A 22,688-nucleotide genomic window follows, 5' to 3' on the forward strand; every position below is an offset into this window, starting at 1 on the left:
GGGCTTCATCCCAGGACATGCTTTGGTCAATGAATTTGGAGGACGTACATTCCCCAAGTCCAGCTTCCTCACCTCCTGCCCTCCACCTTGAGAATACTGTATTCCAGAGAAGACTCCCTCCTTTTGAGTTGGGATGAGAAGATGGGTCAGGTCATCCAGAACCAACCGGCACTTTTTATGACTAAGAAGTAGAGATGAGTTATGGTTAGTCACTGAAACTTTGACGTTATTTCTTATACCACAATTTCACAGTAAAACTCAGAAAATACAAAGGGCAAAATGGAGAGATATTTGGAAAGGTGGGTTGAGATAGGATTTGGAGGATTTTAGTCATCTGTTTTATATTGTGTGTGATTAAGGAATAACTCACTATTTTATTGTGAAAAATACGCAAAATATGCACTTCTCCACTTCAAACATTTTATAATGAGTAGCTTCCCACTGCTGCATGACCACTGCCACAATTCATTTTAATATTCTAAAGGGAGAACCTAGATCCATTACAAAGTTAGCCAAAATTTTAAAGAGAGGAAAGGATTCTTCATATACTTTTGAGGGGATAAATCCTCATATGTGTTCCAAGATAAATGACTAAACTGTTTTCATGGACCTTTCTTCTTTCTGCATTTCTCCTGACCCTGATTCAAACAGTGGAAAGACCATCAGCAATTCCTTGACTTGAAGAATTTCTTTCTGGCATAAAAACAGAGTTTCTGAGACCACAGTTTCACTTTTTTTTAGGTCTAGGCTCCTTGGAAACCCTCTCCGTGGACTAAAAGGAGAAGGAAATGTGAAGCTCTGAGGGCACGGAGGGAAAGGGGAGGAGAGGGGAGTCAAGAGGAGAGGCCACGTGAGTCTGGAGAGGAGGGGCTGCTGCCCTGGGGGGAGAGCACTGGTCCTCCCATTAACGTGTTCCACGCAGCTGTCACGGAGCATGGCGCTCAGCCAAGTGCTGGCAGAACTGGACAGCAGGGAAGCCATCAGACTTCCAGGAGCCACAGCAGTGGAGAGAGAGAGGATGTCACAGCAACCAAGGTGGCCTGAAGGTCAAGGGCCTGTTTTCTTCTTTAAGTGCCCATTACACTCCACACCTCTGGACACCTGGCAGATGATAAGGCCCAACACAGACTGGGGTTGAATTTCCCATCTCGCTGAGGCAGAGGCACTGAAACAGATTTGAAGATAGTGGAGTGCTCGGCCTGAGTTCACAGAGTCAGTTTTTATTTCTTACTTATGGTCTGAAGAACCTCATTTTTCATTTAAGGAAAAAGTAAAGCAGAGGTGGTCAGACAACTTGTGCGAAGCCATTCCCCTCACAGAGTGGGGTCAGAATTGGAACCCAATCCCCGTGGCTGATGCAGCCAGAGAGTACTCCAGGTTTCAAATACCTCTGATTAAACACACTTTAGATTTTTACCTACAAAGATATGAGCAGAGAATCAGATGATTATGAACTAGCAAGTACCCCCTCTCTTGCTTTTTGTCTTTTCCAAATCAAATGCCTAAGGGCCCAAAAATGAATTATTCTTTAGCACCAGCCAATGATTTACAAAAATAAAACACATTGATTGGAAATAGTTAAAGGAAAGCACGTCAAAAAGCAACCCAATACCACAGCAACAAATAAAACCCTAAGTCAAATGGTAGAAAGAAAACAAAATAGGTAAAATATACTAAGGAGTTGATAATTCATAGAATTTCAAAAAATAACTTGAAGAACTGAATTTTAGACAGATAGCAAATTTAATCAATAAAAGGAAAATGTTAAGTGCATATTGGGAATTAGAAGAGCAATACCTCAGAAACATGGTTGGATATTATAAGAAGATGATACATAGTAAAGTGTACTAGAAATAAACTGCTGAATTATCACAGTGAAGTTTAGTTGCCAGTTTATTTGCCCCACTTCCTCACCATTGTCACTGAAGACAGAGCCTCTGTAGTTGTTGACACTGTACCCCCAATACCATGACAAACCCAGGAACACAAAGCAAAAAAAAAAAAATGCACATATTTCCAGGACATTCCCTGGTTGCACTATGTGGGCTCTTTGCAATACACATAGAACTGAATATGACCGAAGAAAATGGACACAGGAAAAGGACCATAACAAAGAGAGAACTTGAAAATGGTCATGGGAGCTTATTTCTAGTACATGGGTTATTAGTTATTTAAAACTTAAAAGGGGGAAGTAACACAAATTATTTTAGAAGGTAAACAAAATGTGAACCCAATTCACATTATAAAACTGACAATTTAAAATTCCATAATACGTTGCTAAAAATCTCTTATTGATGTCTAATGAAAGACCCTTTGTGGACTGAACAGCCAGGGTCCTCACAGTTGGAAAGCCTAGGTTTCAAGTACAGCTGCTTCTATTCACTAAACCTGGGGTCTGACGTAATTCCTGAGCTCAGGTCAGCTTCCTCACTCATGCGGGAGGCAGCCGCTGCAATGCTTTTTCCTTCAGTTGGTTTCCCTAGGTATAAAATCCGATCCATCACAAATGATCATTTCTGCCTTTTTTAAAATATGTAAGTTTTTTATTATTTCATGGTTTATTTCATTAGCCAGAGATCAGAGGATGTGCTTATGTGTTTTGCCAGTGTGGCATGCTATAGACCATGAACTATCACAACTTTCTAATGAGTAGCTCCCAGATGGTAAGGTAGGGGTGAATCACTTATTTGCTCAGAGACTAACAGTTTCCTCATCTATAAAGGAAAAAGGAAGGACAAGTCCATTTCTTTATGCCATTTAATCTCAAAATGATAAAAGAAATATAAGTATGATTTGAATCTTCAAAGTGATAGAGTTCCCCTCTTTCAGAGGACATCAAGTTTTTATATTTGAGATTATGGATGTATTCCGGGGGAAAAACTGACCTGGAATATAGGTCTCATGAGTTCAATGGTTTTTACCTTCCATATATACAGTAGTTCTTCCTAAGCATTTTAAAGACTTTCGGTCGCTTTCAAAAATCCATGGACTTTCTTCCCATGAGTGGGAAGGATCATATATATTTATAATATATATAACATTTCCTGCACCTGTGCATGTAGTCAAACAGGTGGATGGGAAATCTGCACACAGCTTCAGAGAACCCTGCATGTCTTGAAGCAGGACCTTGGGTGTCCTAACAGTGCATGACCCTTTGCTCTGGGTCATGGTTGATCTAATCAAATATTTAAACTTAAACTTTGGAGTCACTTTTCAAAATCGCCTCTAATTTTGCAGTGTCAGAACGACTTAGAAATGATGATTTCAAATATTTCTTTTATGAAAATCTTGTGGAATCTCCTGAGTGGGACTTGCCCCCTAGTCGGGTTGAGTAGAGATGCAGGTCACAGGCGTTTCCCTGGAGAGGATCCCATTCTTCCAGGTAGAATCCTTGATATCTCCTTCACCCAGCAGGTGTTGGATCTGGAAGGATCTTCAAGTCCCTTGTGGTCCAGATCCTTTGGTTGGCTGATAAAGAAGAAAAGGTCAAATGAAGGGGAGCAACAAACTCAGGGTCTCACTATTCCCCTTAGTCTTGCAGATAAACTGGCTTCTGACGGCTTGGAAAATTATGTAAAATTAACACTCACATTCCTTCCCCAAACCTTTCAATTCCAGGATGATCTCATATGATCTCTCATTTGGAACTTCCATCATCTATTTGATAATTTAAATATGTCCATAATAACAGTATTCTATTTAGTGATTAAAGTTTCTCTCAGAACCCAGTAAACTATGTCTATGTTTCCTAATCCAGTATATCCTGAGAACTCTGGATTCTCTTTTCCTTTTGATGGATACAACTGGATTCTCAAAGATAGCCCAACACTACCATATAATTTCATATCTCTCTGCAGAGATAACACAGTGATTATCTTGATTAGAGTTGTGCCAGGAATGTACCATTTCTTTGGTTTTTGGAGAAGAATATTTTGTTTGGAGAAATACAGAAAAGTATATAAAAAAAATCTACTCTTTCAGATTTTTTTTTCCTAGTGTTCAACACCTATGATTAATCCCAAGATTCTGATATTCTGTTCCTCTGTGCCCTGTGTGCTTTCTGACACCAGGGCCTGCATTCATCTGCACAGGGTTAGTTTGGCTGGAGTGACTGACTGTGAGACACCTTTGAGCTCCTGGGCTCATGACAATAGAGCACACTGTGTCACAAAAGTGAGGGAAAAAACCTGTGATTTGAAATCAGTGGTGGCATTTACTATAGGTATGTGCTTCTGATCAGAAGAGCTCAAGTGAAAAAAAGTAATGATAAAAAAGGTAAGGTGCAAAAATTCCAGCACACCCCAACCCAAGTCAGTGAGGAAGGACTCAATCAGAGGAAGAAAAGAAGAGAGAGACTCTGGGTGTGCAGGGCCCATGAGCCCCAAACATTTATTTGCGGACACTCTTGAAGCTCCACGACCCACGTTCTCTAGCCGCCCAGCAGTTCTCCGGCTGAGCCAGTGTCCCTGCTGTAGAACACCTGACAGGGATATCAACTCTATTTTCTTCTTCATTCTGCTGTGTTTTTCCTCACCTTGATTTAAGCCCTTGGGACACGCTCTCTTTAGAGGCAGTGGGGTTGCAAGATTGAAAGCAGAATTGTCTGAAGTGAACCTGTTTCCTAGAGTCAGCTTTTGAATAAAAACAAAAATCTCTGTCCTCTCATTGACCTGGGAGCATCAAGGTTCCTCCACCCTGACAGATGGAAATTTACCCGTGCTTCCAAGCCCAAGGGAGCTCAGGAACAGGTTTAAATTGATTTCAAGAAATTATTTCAACCTCTCTTAAATTCTAGTCTCCAGCTACTTTTTTCTTCACCGTCTGCCTTTACCCAATCCTCCACCCTGATACCCACAGGGTCTATTCTGTACCCTCCTTGGCAACAAGGCAGGTCCTATCCCTTGAGAACTGGAGGGGTGTAGAGGACTTTTAAAGCACACAATCAACTTAGTGTGACTGGAGAATCCTGCCCTCTTATCCCGGATCACAGACTACGTCCTAGAGCAGAATCTTCACTACATCCCAAGTTTTCCCACCCTCTCCAGGACACCTAGAGAGTCTTGTTTATCTCTGTTGTAATCACAGTGGCCAGCCTATACTCTGGCCAGCAGAAAATTATTTCTGAAGCTTTACCGAGGTTGCATCAGTCTAATTGAATTTATTGGCACCTAAAATTGCATCCACAGGCTGGGCATGTGGCTCAGTGTAGATGACTTGCCTCATGTGTACAAGCCCCAGAGTTCCATCCTCAGATGCTGTAAAACAAACAAACAAATAAATACACAAAATCCTATATCCCTGAAGGTAGTCTATGTGATCTGTGTGATAAAATTATTTGAATGAGTGTCATCTAGAGCATAGTACTTGAAGAAAATCCTAAGGTTCAGCAAGACCCGGACAATGTGTCAAATCAGATGTGAAATTCTTTCTATGGAATATCTCCTTTAATCATTTTGTTTCTTTTCTAAATGCTTTTATTGGTGCATTATAGTTTACATAATAGTGGGGCTCATTTGGACACATTCATTAGTGCATTCAAGGGATTTGCTCCATTTTAATCTCCAATTCTTCCCTCCCCCCATTCCTCTTCTTCTCTATTGGTCTTTTTTTTTCTTTTTATTTATTTATTTTTTAAAATTCATACATTATAATTATACATGAGAGTAGAATTCATTGTGATATCTTCATGCATAAATACACCACAGTTTGGTCCATTTCATTTCACAAGTCTTTCCTTTTACCATCTCTGCTTCCTCCTTAATCCCTTTCCTTTGTTATTCTCCTTTTATTTTCAAGAGATCCCCTCCTTTCCCCCTATTTTTCTCTAGCTTCTGCATATGAGAGAAACTATTCAACCCTTGACTTTCTGAGACATTCTTATTTCACTTAGCATGATGTTCTTCAGTTTTATCCATTTACCAGCAAATGGCTTAATTTTATTCTTTATGGCTGAGTAAAACCCCACTGTGTGCATATACATTTTCTTTATCTATTCATCTGTTGACAGGCACCTATGCTGTTTCCATAAATTGGCTAATCATGCTGCTATAATCATTGTTATGCATGTGATTTTAGCTCCTTTGAATAAATACCAAGGAGAGGATAGCTGATCATATGGTGGCTCCATCATTAGTCTTTTGAGGAATCTCCATACTGCTTTCCAAAACACGGTAGTACTAATTCACAGTTCCACCAACAATGTGTGAGTGTACCATTTCCCCACGTCCTCACCAGCATTGTTTGTTTTTATATTCTAGATGATTGCCTTTCTAATTGGAGTGAGACAAAATATCAGTGTAGTTTTGATTTGCACTTCCTTGATTGCTAAGGATATTGGACCTTTTTTCATACATTTTTTTGCTATTTATATTTCTTCTTTTTTAAAAAAATATTTATTTTTTAGTTGTAGGTGGACACAATATCTTTATTTCATTTTTATATGGTGCTAAGAATCGAACCCAGTGCCTCACGTGTGCCAGGAGAGCGCTCTACCACTGAGCCTCAAGCTCAGCACATATATTTCTTTTTTTATGATAAATATATGTTTAGTTCATTTGCCCTTTATTGATTGTGTAATTGTGAGAGTGTGTGTGTTAATTGTTTTGAGTTCTTTACATATTCTAATCCTTTGTTGAAAGAGTAACTGGCAAAAATGGTCTCCCATTCTGTATACTCTCTTCATCCTTTTAATCGTTTTCTTCGCTGTGAAAAGATTTTTAATTTGCTGCCATTTCACTTATTGATTCTTGGTTTTATTTCTAGCACTTTAGGAGTTTTGTTAAGGAATTCGGTGCCCATATGGATATGTGGTTAGTGTGGATTCTATGTTTTCTTCTAGCAGTTGCAGTTTCTGGTCTGATTCCTAGGTCTTTGAGCCACCTTGAGTGGACTTTGGTGCAGGGTGAGAAGGATCTAGTTTCATTCTTCTACATATGGGTAGTCAGTTTTCCCAGCAGGTCTATGAAGCAGATACATTGTCACTGCCTCTTACAGAAGAAAAAGCTGAGATTCCGGAAGGTGGAATAAACTTGTTCATTTACATTTAGCCAAATTACAAATTCCTGATTTGTTCCACGTGGAACTAAATGTATGCAAAAAACGAACTGAAGATTGGCTACACCAGATATTCTGATGTTTGCCTAATGCAACAACAGCTTCCGATTGTTGGAGCTGTCTTGGGTAGCCATAAGCTCTTTGCCCAGGAAAGTATTTGCAATCCAGGCCTTGAAAATTATGACAGGCACACAGCAGAGGAGTTTAGGCATCAGAATGCTTAACATTTAGAAGCACCCTGTTTAATCCTAGAGTTTTAGTCTTTCTTGACATCATAAAGTTTCTGTGTATCTCTTCCCCAGGTTTCCTGTGCCTTTTCTCTAACCAGCATAACCAACTCCACTTAGGATCTGTTTTCTTTGCTACCCCATCGAGGTCCTGATCAGGCCAGGACCTGTCTGCTACAGTTTCACAGAAACAGAAGAATTTGTTGTTTCTGCTTTGAAAAACAAGCTGGCTTTAGTTCGGAAACAAAAAGTGATTCTCAGAGAAGCAAACGCAAGGGTCTCTGGGAGCCACAGAAATGCAAGCGCGAGGCTTGGGAAGAGGCTGCCTTTCTCTTGATGTCTGGTTTTGATGCTGCCTTTTCCGTCTGCCTCAGAAGGCATGGTGTCCCCACAGGCAGCGCGCTTCAAGCAACTTCTCAGGTTTTAAGGAACCTGCTTCTCACCCCTGGACTGCTCGGGAGGGCTGAGGCCAGCACCCACTGGAGAGGGATCTTCCGTCTTCATCCACTTCCTCTGCTTGCACAGGTCTGCCCTGGGCGCAGGAAAGGTGCTGCACTCTTCACCGCAGCATGTCATGAACCCCTGACCACCCCGCTCCCTGGGAACAGCTGCGCAGTGGCCCTTCCTTGCAGTGAGCAGGGTGGACACGGTGCGATGCTTTCTCACTAAAGGAAGGCGGATTTTATGAGAGATCTCATACATTTTGCAAAGATCCCAATCTCATCCCGATTAGATTAATGCGACACCCATGGGCAGCTTCCCAACCACAGCAGCGTCTGCTTTGCCCGGCTGGTACCCCACTTTGCTCCAGGGAACTGAGTCCTACAGTAGATATGGCTTCTGTCTGTGCCCCTTTACACCTGCCCACTCCCCAAGTCAGGGCCCTGGCACAAGAGACGCCACAGCTTCTGCTCAATGATGTCTGGGCTGATTTCCTCCTTTCCTTTTCTATCTCCATTGGGCAAATAATAGTAGCTAATGGAGACATCGATCACATAACCCATGACTCCTGGGATCAGTGCTTATATCTAAGTTCTTCTGGTGTTTCCATAGCAGAATCCCTGAAACCCAGTAACTTGTGGAAAATAGAAATTTCTTTTTCACGGTTCTGGAGGCTGATTGTCCAGGACCATGTTGCTGGAAGATCTGGCCTCTGGTCTTCCTTTCAAAGGTGGCGCCTTAAATGCTGTGTCCTCTGCAGGGTAGTAACACCATGTTATCACATGCAGAAGAGCAGAAGAAAGCAGAGGCCTTAGTGTAAGCTCTTCTAATAATGGCATTCAGCTGTTCACGAGGGCCAATCCCTCATGCCCTGAGCTTCTCCCGAGAGGCCCCCTGGCCCAACACTGCTGCTTTGGGAGTCAAGCTTCCAGCACATGAATTTGGAGAATACAAAACACTCAAACCGTAACAATATATTTTAAGTGATTGACACTTACTATAAAGACTGTGGGCTGGTGCTATTAGGATTTTTTAACAGACAAAACTAAAGTATGCAGAGATGATAAGACTTTCATGTCACTATGGAACTAGTATTAGAACAAAGATTCAAACTCAGGCTTTTCATCTCCGAATGCTGAACCCTAGATGGCTACATATTCTACCACATCCTACTGTCTGACCCACGCTGGCCTTGGGCAGTGTACTGCATGAATAAATCATCTTGTGTTATTTTTTATTTGTAGTGGCACCTGATACATCCCTCACAAGCAGTTTTGATGGACATAATCCAGTCCCAAAGGCTGGTATCAGAAGGATCACAAGAATATGGGCAGTGCTATTGAGCTGGTAACCGGTCTTGCCATAGAAATGAAGCGACTTTCTTTAAAACAAAGAGATTTCACTACTGGAACAATTTGCGCAGTTTTCACTTTAACCTGGCACCAGTTTCTTAGCATTTTAACATCATTATTGTTACTGGAAGTTCTTATGTCTTATTTTTATTTTATTTTATTGCCTTCATCCTCACTTCTGATTTAGCTCAAGTCCTTTACTTAGACCCTGGACATTTTTATACATTGTTTTGGGTCTGCTCTAGGAAAATAGACACCTCGCCTTGTTTGAATTCAGAACAATTTTATATGTATGAGGAATACTGGTTGACCATACCCGCCCCCCAAAAAATTAGTAACTGAGGAGCTTATCTCACACTAAATATGAGACTAGGAATGATTATTTGTCTTTATAGAAATAGGTATTATACACTGTAGGAGCCAACACCTCCATTCCAGTTGTTCCTTCTCCAGTTCTCTCACTACTGGTGACAAGGCAGACCTTCCTCTGAGACACCTCATCACACTAACTCTGGAAGTTCTGTGGAGGAAGATGTTGTGTTCAGCCGAGATGGGTTTTCTCAATTTATTCAAAAACATTGTGCAAATTTTTTGGACTCAGCTGGTGCCCATCCCTCGACCTTGAAAAATCATCTCCATGGTAATCATTGTTAGCAAAGACAGTATTTTGTCCTTAGATTTTTTTTCCCCCACTCAGGAATCAAAGGCTGGGACCACTCTGTAAGAGGAGGAATGGTGTGATCAGATGTATACCTGTGTTGGTACTCTGTGGGCCAATCCATTACTCTGATGACTTTCTAAGGTGTCAACACAACTATTCAAACATGCAGGAATCTAGGAGCCCATGTAGAGTTATTTTTCTGATGGGCTCATCTCACTGGTTGGTTTTAAGTGGATCAAAAGGGAGATTACCATGGGTGGGCCTGACTTTATCAGATGAGCCTGACTCACATTCCCTAAGCAGTTTGTGCCCAAAGGGTTTTCTGGCTGTGGTTGCTCCTATTGTTTCCCTCTATGATACAGTGATTTCATAGATACAGAAAAGATTATGAACCTCTCAGTTTTCTCATAACCCCTTTATGAGAGGGGGTTCATAAGGATAAGTGGTATTTATGAGCTTCTGGCTATTTAGTAGGCTCTAAGCAAGATATTAGAATCATAATGGTTCGGGGCTAGAAATCCAGGGAAAAGCAAAAGATATACTGGCCTAAAATTCACAGCTTGTTTAGTGGCACTTAAGTGAGATGTGTGCATTTTCCCAAAGAAAGAGAATGAAACTAAGTACATTTGAATCTCATGGAAAAATATTTTTACCTGAAGATTAGCACAAAATTCTCTGATTTCACTTTTCTGTCTGGAGAAGAACGTGTAGCAAACACGCTTAAAGACTTCACTTAGACTCCCATACTGTACTGGACTTTTAACGAAGATCATTCGGATCTATTTTTCCTACTAGGGAATTTGAATTACAGAGTCTCAGATAAAGTTCATGTAACAAAACCGAGGACAGCAGGCTAAGGGATAGAGGGGTGCACTCATGGTCACAGGCCATTGCCCATGTGAAATTGGCATTTTATTCACACATGTCTTTCGGAGCTGTGTTCTGCATTCTAGATCCTGCAGGCGACGTAACTTAAACCTGATAGATATGAGAAGGTGGAAATGATTAGAGGCAACATGGGCCTAAGATGTTGCATGCCAGCTCACTTTATAAAATGCAGTTTGAAAGTTGAGTAGAACAGCTTTCTAAATAAATCAATGAGGGACGGTGAGATGGAGCAGGGATGCCAGAGGTTGAAATCTGGATGCCCTGGCTTCTCACAATTTTGACAATCCCCTTTAACCAAAGCATATTTAAAAGTGTGATTAAAATTTAAAGTAAAATTAAGTAGTTGAAGCCTATAAAATTGCAGCAATTCATATATTCATGCATTCAATTATAAAACTGTTCATTTATGCACAAATGAAAAACCCAGAAGGAGCAGGTAACAGGTTCCAACGAGTGATATGAAGGCACGAGGCCTGGGACAGGGAGGGTGACAGACAGTGTCAACATTACCTTCAAGGAGGCAGGGGAAGGCTTAGATTTCAGAGGTGAGATCTCTATACATAGAATGAGGCCTAGATATTGGCATTTTATGGTTCCTGGTAAGTTTGTTGCTCTCCAAATTTTGAGAAGCATGTAGTTCTCATGGGGGAAGGGGATGGCTCCCAGGGCACAGGTGCTGGCCTGGGGTGAACTGCCTGGGTTCAACCTCTAAACCAGCTGTGAGACCCAGGGTACATTCTGGCACTTCAATATCTTCATCTCTAAATTGGAGAAGTTGGCCATTGCCTCATCCACAGAGGCTGTTGAGGCAACTGAATGTTGAAATACTATGAACAATATTGGGACAATTGTTAGTCCCTGATAAATATGAATTCACTGTCACACTATAGTGGACAAGGGTAGAAAAGGGCCATCTCTCTAGGAGATTATAGGGTGAAAGACACAGATGGAGACAGGTGTCCCGACCTGTGCTTTGCAGCCAGTTACCTTTCAGCTATCACCTGGTCAACAAGGAACTACTTCTGCTTTATATACAGCATTTAAAAATGAAAGAATAGGTTTCATGTTAAGTGTTATTATCACATACACCCTCAAAGGGACACAGTGGAACTTTAGGAGATGATGGGTATGTTTGTTACCTAGATTTTAGCGGTGGTCACATAGATCTCTACGTATTTCCAAATTCACCAAATTGTGTACATCAATCATTTGCAGCGTCAGTATGCCAATTAGACCTCAGCAAAGCTGGAAAAACAAAATAAAATAAAACAGAACAATAGCCTCCTGATTGTCCTATACCTCATTACAAATTATTTTTTCCTTGGCCCTCAAATGAGCCCTTACAGTGGAAAGCCCCTGCAGGAGGCGGAAGGTCCCACTAGAGACATGGTAGAGTCATCTCTGCCTGCCCGCAAGCCCGGGTGTGGATTTTGCAACAGCTGGACTGGTTTTTAAGTGCTCACATGACAGGGAAATTGTTTGCACCAGTCTGGGAAAGCGCATCATCTGTTGAAGGTTGGAGATAGCCTTCAAATGGAATTTGTCCAGTGAGTGATTCTTGCAGATGTACTCTGGTGCATTTTGCATCTCAGCATACCTGTTCATAAGAGATGCATGTGACTGCCTCCAAGAAGCCACATGCAGACAGGCCCATAAATCTGGTGCACCACCCTGAGGAGGAGGCACAGCCCCTGACACGAAGCTGAGCTCCAACCTGCCTGTGGCCCAGCCCTAAATAAGCTGATCTTCCCTTCCCACCTATGGCCTTTTGAAATATTCACTTTCCAGCTACTTCTGTGTTTCAGTTGTACTTTGTTCTTTACACCAAGCACTGAAGACCATTTCCTTTGATCCAGACTGACTCCTGTTTATCTGCAATCAGGCCCTCCCTGCCTCAGGCCACACAGCTACATTTGAAACTGTTTCTATTTCCTGCACCCTCCTGTGTAGTTGGGGATCTCCTTGGCTTTCTCTGGCCCTGGAATCTGGAATTGATTATTTGCTCATTTCAACATGACTATGAAACCCCACACCTTCTGATTTCATTAGTCAGGACAGACAAAATTTTACTGTAATAAAACTGCCCAAGTTCCTTGGCGGGCAGGGGGTGGTGGGGGGCTTCAATAACAAAAGCTAAACTGCTCTTTCCCCACTGAGCTCCCCAGAGGCGTGCAGGTTTCTCTCCCAGGTAGTACAGGCTGTCTTGACAATGCGGTTTCTTTGACTTCTACTGGAGGACAGATTTGAGTGGTCAATCTGGAACAAGAAGCCCAGCCGACACGGGGTAAGGCCCAGGTAAGCACCAGGTATAGATACAAACATGCCCTCTGAAAGGCGAGTTGGACACAGTCAACATGCTGAGGTTGTTATAACCAGAGTCTATGGGACAAATTCCAAGGTCCCCAGTGAGCATGTTCTTAAGGACCAATGTGGGAGAGCTGGAGGACCTGGCCCAGGATGGGTTTTGGAAGCTCCACTTGTCTCACAGTGTTTTCTTCTGAGTCGAGACCTGCCCAGCAGATGCCTCTCGTGCTCCAGGATCACCCTCCTCAAAGACAGATGGGTGTCTGACTCCTGTCAATATGTACATCATTCTTCGTTACGTGATTTATGAAGACCAGCTAAGGGGTGGAAACAGCCGTCCACAATGAGCTGCGTCATTTCCAAGTGGAATCTCTTCTAATCCTCACAGAAAGCACCCAGCAGTTATTCTTTTATCTTTTAGTTTTTTAACCTAATAAATAAATGGAGGTTCATGAGAGCCATAGGTAAGTGACTGGGCTTTGAGCCCCAGTCACCTTTCAATAGTACAAGCTCTGCTTCCTTCACCGTCTGCATCCTACTCTGGGAACTATGAAGTGGGACAGATCACCAGGTAGTGATATTCATTTGCCACGGGGCGGGCTGAATAGTGGTGCTAATACAAGTTCCTTGAATGATACTGACAACATGGTTCAAGAAAAACTGGAAAAGTGTCTGCCTCCATAAATCTTCCCTCAAGCTGTGGCCAGCCTTGGCTACCACTGCCAGAACCCAGGAAGACTGCCTGGGCTGTGGCTCACAGAACTGTCTTCCACGAGCACTGTCATATCTGAATTTCTACTTGTTTGAAGGCAGGGCACAATGAATTCTCTCAAGGGTTTTTTGAGTGAGTTAGTACCCATTACCCTGCAATGACATGCATTTTGCTTATAATAAATGAATATAAAAATATTGAGCTGTCTCCTGCCTGTAGGATTTGTCAAGCTGCTGCTCTCTGTGCTGTGTCCAAACCAATCATAGTCATCACCTCTTTGATCAGGTTAGTCCCCTGTTCAAATGCTTCCAATAATCTGTCATTGACCTCACTGCTTCCTTCTCTATTGCCATCTGTTTTCCACCTCTCCCCGTGTTCTTTCCAACCCAAGTGCTCTCATCCAACAGTCCTCCTATCTGTATTTCAAACATGTGTCTCTCCTTCCTCCATGCCATTGCACCTGCTGTTGCCACCTCTTTGCTATCCAAATATAATGTGTTCATTTTTAAAAATGGTGGGAAGTCCTGACAACTCACTGCTCTCTGCTGCTATGGTTAGAACTCTGCCTTTTAAAGTTACCTTGAAGTACCCCAGGATTGAAATACAGACTAGAAATAGAAATGAAAATACAGATGGACATGCAAGCCCATTTGCAAGTACTTACTTAAACCTCTCAGGAGCCAGCTTCCATATCCTGAGGCCACTCCGGCAGTCTTATGGAGAGGCCTCTGTGTAAGGAACGGAGTCCTCCTACAATCTGCCAATACCTTCCTAGGAGGAAGTCCTCTTAGAATGAAATCCTCCAAACTCAGGCAATACTTTGAGTGACTAGGGCCCCAGTTGACATCTCACTGAGACTAAACAAGAGACTCAGCCACAGCCACCAAGCTTAGCAGTTCTCCAAAATTAGGAACATGACAAAGATGTCCACTCTCACCATTTCTGTCCACCGTAATTCTTGAAACTGTAGCTAGAGCAATCAGGCAAGAGAAGGAAACTAAAGAGACACAAACAGGAAAAGAAGTCAAATGACTTGTGTGCTGATTACACAATAATAAATGGCATAATCCTATATTTAGAAGACCCAAGAAACTCTACCAGAAGATTTCTAGAGCTGATAAGCAAATTCAGCAAAGTAGCAGGACACAAGGTCAACAGACATAAATCAATCGCTTTCCTCTACTCCAATAATGAATCTGCTAAGAACGACATCAGGAAAACTATCCCATTCACAATAACCTTGAAAACAACAACAATAACAACAACAACAACAAAAAAAAAAAACCCAGAAACTAACAACTTGGGAACTAATCTAACTAAGGAGGCGAAAGACCTCTACAATGAAAATTATAGAATTTTGAAGAAATTGAAGAAGAGCTTAGAAGATGGAAAAATCTTTTGAGTTCTTGGGAGGCAAAATTAATATTGTCAAAATACTACCAAAAGCTTTATACAGAGTCAATGCAGTCCCCATGAAAATACCAATGACATTCTTCACAGAACTGAAAACCAAATGTCCTAAGCTTCTTTTCGAAGAATAAGAGACACAGAATAGCCAAAGCAATCCTCAGTGAGAAAAGCAATGCTAGAGACATCTCCATACCTGACCTCAAATTATTCTACAGTAACAAAAACAATTATGATATTGTTACCAGACATGAAGAGGAATATAATAGAAGACCCAGAGACAAACCCACATAGATAGAGTCAGTCATCTGATACTCAACAAAGGTGCCAAAAAATACATTGGAGAAAAGCCAGTAACAAATGATGCTAGGAAAACTGGATAGTCATCTCTAGAAGGATGGATTTAAATCCCTATCTCTCACTCTGCACAAAAGTTTTTACACTCTTGACACTGAGAAACAATTTGCCATATGAATATTTATGTTTTCCTAAACCACTGCACTTTATAGTACTGTATACACAGTAATAGGTCACTAATAAAATGTCGTGCATTAATTAGGGGCTTGCTGTGTGCCAAACCCTGTGTTAATTGTTCTACATACCTCATTGCATCTGTCCCCAATTCAAAAAAAGATTTTCATATCTTCATGCCCATTATGCAGATGCAGATACCAGGATGTAGAGACGTTATAAAATCTCTCTAAGTTACACAGCTGGTAAGTGGAGAGCCACAATCCAAAATGGCTCATAGTCCAGAGAAGTGGAAGTAAACTCTTACCCAGCTCCCGTTGCTGTCTACACACCTCCTATTGGGGAATTACAGGACCACATAACATTTTCTGCCAATAATTCACACTTTTCTTTTTTTTTTTTAAATTTTTTATTGTGGGTTGTTCAAAACATTACAAATTTCTTGACATATCATATTCCACACTTTGATTCAAGTGGGTTATGAACTCCCACCTTCACCCCATACACAGATTGCAGAATCACATCAGTTACACATCCATTGATTTACATATTGCCATACTAGTGTCTGTTGTGCTCCGCTGCCTTTCCCATCCTCCACCCTCCCCCCTCCCCACCTCTCCCCTCCCCTCCCCTCCTCTCTCTCTACCCCCTCCACTGTATAACCCTGAGGGTCTCCTTCCATTACCATGCAATTCCCCTTCTCTCTCCCTTTCCCTCCCACCTCTCATCCCTGTTAAATGTTAATCTTCTTCTCCTGCTCTTCGTCCCTACTCTGATCTTAGTTACTCTCCTTATATCAAAGAAGACATTTGGCATTTGTTTTTTAGGGATTGGCTAGCTTCACTTAGCATAATCTGCTCTAATGCCATCCATTTCCCTGTAAATTCTATGATTTTGTCATTTTTTAATGCAGAGTAATACTCCATTGTGTATAAATGCCACATTTTTTTTATCCATTCGTCTATTGAAGGGCATCTAGGTTGGTTCCACAGTCTTGCTATTGTGAACTGTGCTGCTATGAACATCGATGTAGCAGTGTCCCTGTAGCATGCTCTTTTTAGGTCTTTAGGGAATAGACCAAGAAGGGGAATAGCTGGGTCAAATGGTGGCTCCATTCCCAGCTTTCCAAGAAATCTCCATACTGCTTTCCAAATTGGCTGCACCAATCTGCAGTCCCACCAGCAATGTACAAGTGTACCCTTTTCCCCACATCCTCGCCAGCACTTGTTGTTGTTTGACTTCATAATGGCTGCCAATCTTACTGGAGTGAGATGGTATCTTAGGGTGGTTTTGATTTGCATTTCTCTGACAGCTAGAGATGGTGAGCATTTTTTCATGTACTTGTTGATTGACTGTATGTCCTCCTCTGAGAAGTGTCTGTTCAGGTCCTTGGCCCATTTGTTGATTGGGTTGTTTGTTCTCTTATTGTCTAATTTTTTGAGTTCTTTGTATACTCTGGATATTAGGGCTCTATCTGAAGTGTGAGGAGTAAAGATTTGTTCCCAGGGTGTAGGCTCCCTATTTACCTCTCTTATTGTTTCTTTTGATGAGAAAAAACTTTTTAGTTTGAGTAAGTCCCATTTGTTGATTCTAGTTATTAACTTTTGTGCTATGGGTGTCCTGTTGAGGAATTTGGAGCCCGACCCCACCGACTGTAGATCGTAGCCAACTTTTTCTTTTATCAGACAGCGCGTCTCTGATTTGATATCAAGCTCCTTGATCCATTTTGAATTCACTTTTGTGCATGGCGAGAGAAAGGGATTCAGTTTCATTTTGTTGCATATGGATTTCCAGTTTTCCCAGCACCATTTGTTGAAGATGCTATCCTTCCTCCATTGCATGCTTTTAGACCCTTTATCAAATATAAGATAGTTGTAGTTTTGTGGATTGGTTTCTGTGTCCTCTATTCTGTACCATTGGTCCACCCGCCTGTTTTGGTACCAGTACCATGCTGTTTTTGTTACTATTGCTCTGTAGTATAGTTTGAAGTCTGGTATCGCTGTACCGCCTGATTCACACTTCCTGCTTAGCATTGTTTTTGCTATTCTGGGTCTTTTATTTTTCCACTTTTCTATTACTTTTCTTTTTTTAATTAATTTTTTTATTTGTTTTAATTGGTTATATATGACAGTAGAATGCATTTATGCACTTTGATATATCATACAAAGATGAGATATAATTTCTTATTTTTCTGAGTGTACATGTTGCGAATCATATTGGTCATGCAGTCACATATACACATACAGTAATAATGTCCATTTCATTCTACTATCTTTCCTATCCCCACACCCTCTCCCCTCCTCTCCCATCACTTCCCTCTACCTAATCTAAGGTTATGCTACTCTTCTAGTCCCCCCTACCCACCTTATTTTGAATTTAACATCTGCATATTAAACATTTGGCCTTTGGTTTTGTGGGATTGGCTTATTTTACTTAACATGATATTCTGCAACTCCATCCATTTACTGGCAAATTCCATAATTTCACTCTTCTTTAAAGCTGAGTAATATTCCATTGAGTATATACACTACATTTTCTTTATCCATTCATCTATTGAAGGACACCTAGGTTGGTTCCATAGTTTAGCTATTGTGAATTGAGCTGCTATAAATATTGACATGGCTGCATTACAGTAGTAAGCTGATTTTAAGATCGTGGGTATAAATGAAGGAGTAGGATATCTGGGTCAGATGGTGGTTCCATTCCCAATTTTCTGAGGAATCTCCATACTGTTTTCCTTAGTGGTTGCACCAATTTGTTGCACCAGCAACAGTGTATGAATGTGCCTTTTCTTCCAATTCAAAGTGAGCATTTTGAAGTCATGTCCCTTTCTTAAATACTCTGTATCTTATTGAGTGTTTGAGTTTGTGACATGCCCAAGGTCGCACAGGTGTGGAGCAGCTTTGCCAAGGTGCTTGGCTGTGTGCATAGGCATATGTGTGGTTTCCTCACACATTTCCTGAGTTGAAACCATAGATGCAAGGCTGCTTTGCAGACTACCAAGTGCTATGAATGTATAAATCATCTCCGCGTGCTGTGGCCTCCTGTGTCCCCCCAAAAGAGTTCAATTCTTCTCCTCCAACTCTGAGCATTTTCTGAAGTAAACCCAGATAAATATGGAGGCCAAAGTAGAAGCTCTGCTGCTCCTAGAGGCCAGAGGACATAGCTCAGTGACAGAGCAGAATGGCTGGGTCTTAATTTAACCCTGAAACAGAGATTATAACAAGAACTTGGGTGCAAGGACGTTATTTAGGGAATAATTCCAGGAAGCAGAAATGGCGGTGAGTGGGGAAGACTGGGCAGAAGGTAAAGCAGGTGTGTTTCATTTAGGTCATTGCTAAGGGCAAGGGGAAGTTTGATTTCTAGGCGCCCTGAAAAAAATAATAATGCCTGGGGAAATCACAGTCTGAAGGGTCAGAAGCCACTGGCTTTTCTTCTCATAGATTTGGGTTTTTCTCTAGGGCCGTGGCTCCCTGACCTTTCTGCTGCTCAAGTTTGCTGGCTGGGCAGGCTCTTTCAGCCTCAAGGGTGGCCCAGAAAGTGGGAAGACTCACCGCGTGCCCTGGAGGGGGTTTCTGCCACTCCTGTTGGAGCTTCACCTACAGTAATCTGGCTGCAACCCAAGAAGCTGGGACAGAGGACATTGGAAACCTGAGCCCTGCAGTCTTCTTCCAGCAGTCCTGGCCAGGAAACCCTGCCGCGAGGGGCTAGGGAACTCTTCAAAGGCAGCCAGGACCCAGATGAGAAAGAGGTGAGCAGAAGTGAGCATTTCCACGTTAGGGTTTATTCTCCCTGAGTTCACCAAGGGGTGGGGGGCAGTCACTCCACCTCTCTCAGGAGCAGTACATGAAGTGGGCAGAGAGAGACCCTAAACGTATTTAGAAGAAAGAAATCCCTCTTCATAGAATCCACAAGTGGAACAAGGTTTCCTCTTCTTGTCCTTCCAATCCAGATATCTGTGTTGGAAGGTGCAAAAGGGACAAAATAAAAACATGTGCCAGATCTGCAACTGTGGCTCTTCCCTGGGACCTCCAGATGTGACTGCACAGCCCCAGCACCAAAGGCGAAGGCATTCATAAGTGTTCTAGCTCCATTGCTCCCACTGCATTCTGTATCCCCCCCACACCCCGCAGAGCTTTGGGTAAAGGTCACTGTAGAAGATTGCAGTATATTTCAAAAATCTTGGGTTCCCCGTAGGAAACATTATTACAATATATTTACTTCCTTTTGATGTCTTTTTAGCAGTGATGCCAAAAAATCTCTGTTGTTTCTAAGCTGGTTTCCAAGTGAGCAGATCTGTGTGATTAAAAGAAAAGAAAATAACAACAAATAAATCATGAGAAAATGTTTAGGGGTGAGGAAGACCGGAGCATGCTGCTGACTATTTGTCACTGTCCCTGGCAATGTTAAGAAGCAGACTCCTGAAGCCAGAGGCCTGGGTTTCATCCCCAGCACCTCTGCACCAAGCACAGTGACCTCTTTGTGCCTCAGTTTTTCCCTCCTAGGATGGAGAGTAGACTTATTTCGAAGAAATCGTGTGAATGTGTAATTAGCTATTTGTCACCATGAAAAAAATATATGAGAAAATTGCTTTAGTGGAGGAGAGATTTATTTTGGCTCATAGTTTCAGAGGTCGCAGTCCATGGTCCCTGTGGGCCTGTGGTAGGGCAGAACATCAGGGCAGGGAGCCTGTGGCATAGCAGAGCTGCTCACTTCATGATGACCAGTAAGCAGAGAGAGAGAAACAGGGAGGAGGATGAGAGATATTCTTCCAGGGTGTACCCCTGTGACCTACTTTCAACTAGATCCCACTTTCTAAAGTTTCCACAACCTTCACTAATGTTACCAAATTAGTAATCCATGGATGGATTAATCCACTGAAAAGGCTAGATCTCTTTTGGTGCAATTACTTCCTTAAATCCCCAACTCTGAAGATTTCTGCACTGAGGACCAAGCCTTCAACATATGAGCCTTTGGGGATAGTTAAATCCAAACCAGTGGACATTAAAAGAGCTACTCTGTGAACACAGCTCATCACAGAGTGTGGCCTGTGGCAAAGGCTACTTAAGTGCATATTATAGTTACACTATCATGGGGTCCGGGTAGCCCTGAGAACATCCATTCCAGAGAGCGAAGCAGGAACTGGGAAGGACTTTGTTTTCCATGTGAGCCACTGTCTCTTTGGAACGTATCAAACCACTGTGAGGGCCTTCTGTGCACCCTCTGCATGTGGTTTGACAGGCCTTAGACATTCCTTCAATCTTGGTTCAGAGAGTGACAGACACCTCCATCTTCTTTTAGTACTAGGGTGGCATCAGGGGGAAGAGACTCCTAGCTAGAAGGTCTTTGTGGAAAGGCTGAAATTGGAGGAGAGACACTCAGGACAGTTGGTGCTGACTTCACAGAATCAGATTCACTCCTGGGACCCAAGGCAGGTCAGACAGGGAGAGGAGAAGGGGACAACATTTATTGAACACAAATGTGTGCCCAGGCCTGTGTTGGGCTCAGTACACATTTGTGTACATGTATATAAATGTGTATGTATATGTATGCATATCTATATCTATCTATCGATCGATCGATATATATCTATATAGATAGGTACATATAGATAGACAGATGTGAATTTGTTTCCAAGCACCACTATAACAAATCAGTACAGATTTGATGACCTTATGTGATAGAGTTATTTTGTCATAGTTGGGAGGCCAGGAATCTGAGCTTGATGTGAGCATCTCTTTGCAGTTTTGGTGGCTTCTGTGTTCTATGGCTTGTGGCTACATCACTCCAACCTGTCTGAATCTTTATATGTGCTTCTCCTCTCTGCCTCAAATCACTCTTTGCCTTTCTCTTGTAATGACACTTGACAATGGATTTAGGGCCCCCCTGGATAACCCAGGATGATCTCATTTTGAGATCCTGACTTAATTATAACTCTGATATAAAGAGCCTTTTTCTAAATAATGTCACAGAATGAAGATAAGAACATATCTTTTGAGTCAGGCTCACCATTCATCCTGTACATATGTGTGCATGTAGATACATGTATATAAATATGCAGATAGATGTGTATGTATGTACATCTATTCACACATGCACACATACATTGTATATATAATTTCATTGGATGTTTACCAAAAAAAAAAAAAGGAAAAAAAGCAAAATCCTGGGTTGGCAGAGAGACATGGCAGAAATCCTAGAAAACTGGAGTGTGTATCTGGGTGGACTCTCCAGCATGGGTTCTCTTCCCAGGTATGTCTAGGAGCAAAGGTGCATCACTGTACCTGTGCAGGAAGGAGGAGAGAGCCTGTACTCCCGCCTGCCTGTCCCAGTCCCATGGGGGGTGACTTGCCTCCCCAGAGCACCAGGCTTGAGATCATGTGCATTTCTAATGAAAACCTCACATAGAAACGTGTACTTATGAGTGTCATTATTTCTGCTTAAATAAAATTCCAGCATACATATTTTGATTAAATTCCTTTTACCAGAGAACAGCAATGTCAAAAGATCAGGGAATTAGAGAGCACGTTGCTGAGAAGTGTGAAAAGAATAGATGAAGCTGAGAGTCTCTGAAAGGGGACATGCCTGCTCTCAGCAGCCTCATCGGTGGTCAACAAATCCTCCTGTGTTGCCACCTACCCAGTGATATGGACCATGGCATTAATGAACTGCCATTGAGTTCTGCTCATTATTTTAAGCCATGTGAACTTGAAACTTTATTGCATTTCACAAGCAATGGATTTAATGGGCTGTAGATAACTAAAAATACTAATTAATAACCTCTTTGAGGGACTATTTGCAACTGTGACAAAGTGAATCTGCTTTTCACTAATGCCCTAATTTTGAAGACCCCATTGAAAACAATGTCTTCTTTCTGCCTAAACCCCAGACTTGGAAATTCTCTTGTGAAAAACACACACGTTGAATCAGAATTTGATTTTGAAGAGTGGACACAAGTTAGACTGGACTAGTTAAAATGGAACTGGAAACTTGTGGACATGTAGCATTTTATTGCTCAGCCCTTCAGTCAGATTTTTGGATGACCCAGGTCCTGTTTTGCCTGGGACTTTCCTGGCTTATGTCTGTCATACTGTTGTGGTTATGCCATGCGGTCACCTCCCCTTCACACTCTCTGGTGTCTATCCTGTTGTGCAGAGGAGAGCTAAGACAGC

The 22,688-nt window shown here is 42.0% G+C and overlaps 1 long non-coding RNA gene across 1 annotated transcript; it reads right to left on the reverse strand.

Annotated features, from left to right (window-relative positions):
• Nucleotides 1-1,875: 1,875 nt before the first annotated feature.
• LOC114095994 (uncharacterized) lies at nucleotides 1,876-14,617 on the reverse strand. Its single transcript, XR_011707949.1, has 3 exons — nucleotides 14,303-14,617; nucleotides 11,762-11,867; nucleotides 1,876-3,468 (listed from the first exon to the last, which is right to left on the reverse strand). It is a non-coding gene; the product is annotated as an uncharacterized lncRNA (long non-coding RNA).
• Nucleotides 14,618-22,688: the final 8,071 nt, after the last annotated feature.

Source organism: Marmota flaviventris, chromosome 7 (genome assembly GCF_047511675.1).
Source record: "Marmota flaviventris isolate mMarFla1 chromosome 7, mMarFla1.hap1, whole genome shotgun sequence".
Classification (NCBI taxonomy): Eukaryota; Metazoa; Chordata; class Mammalia; order Rodentia; family Sciuridae; genus Marmota; species Marmota flaviventris.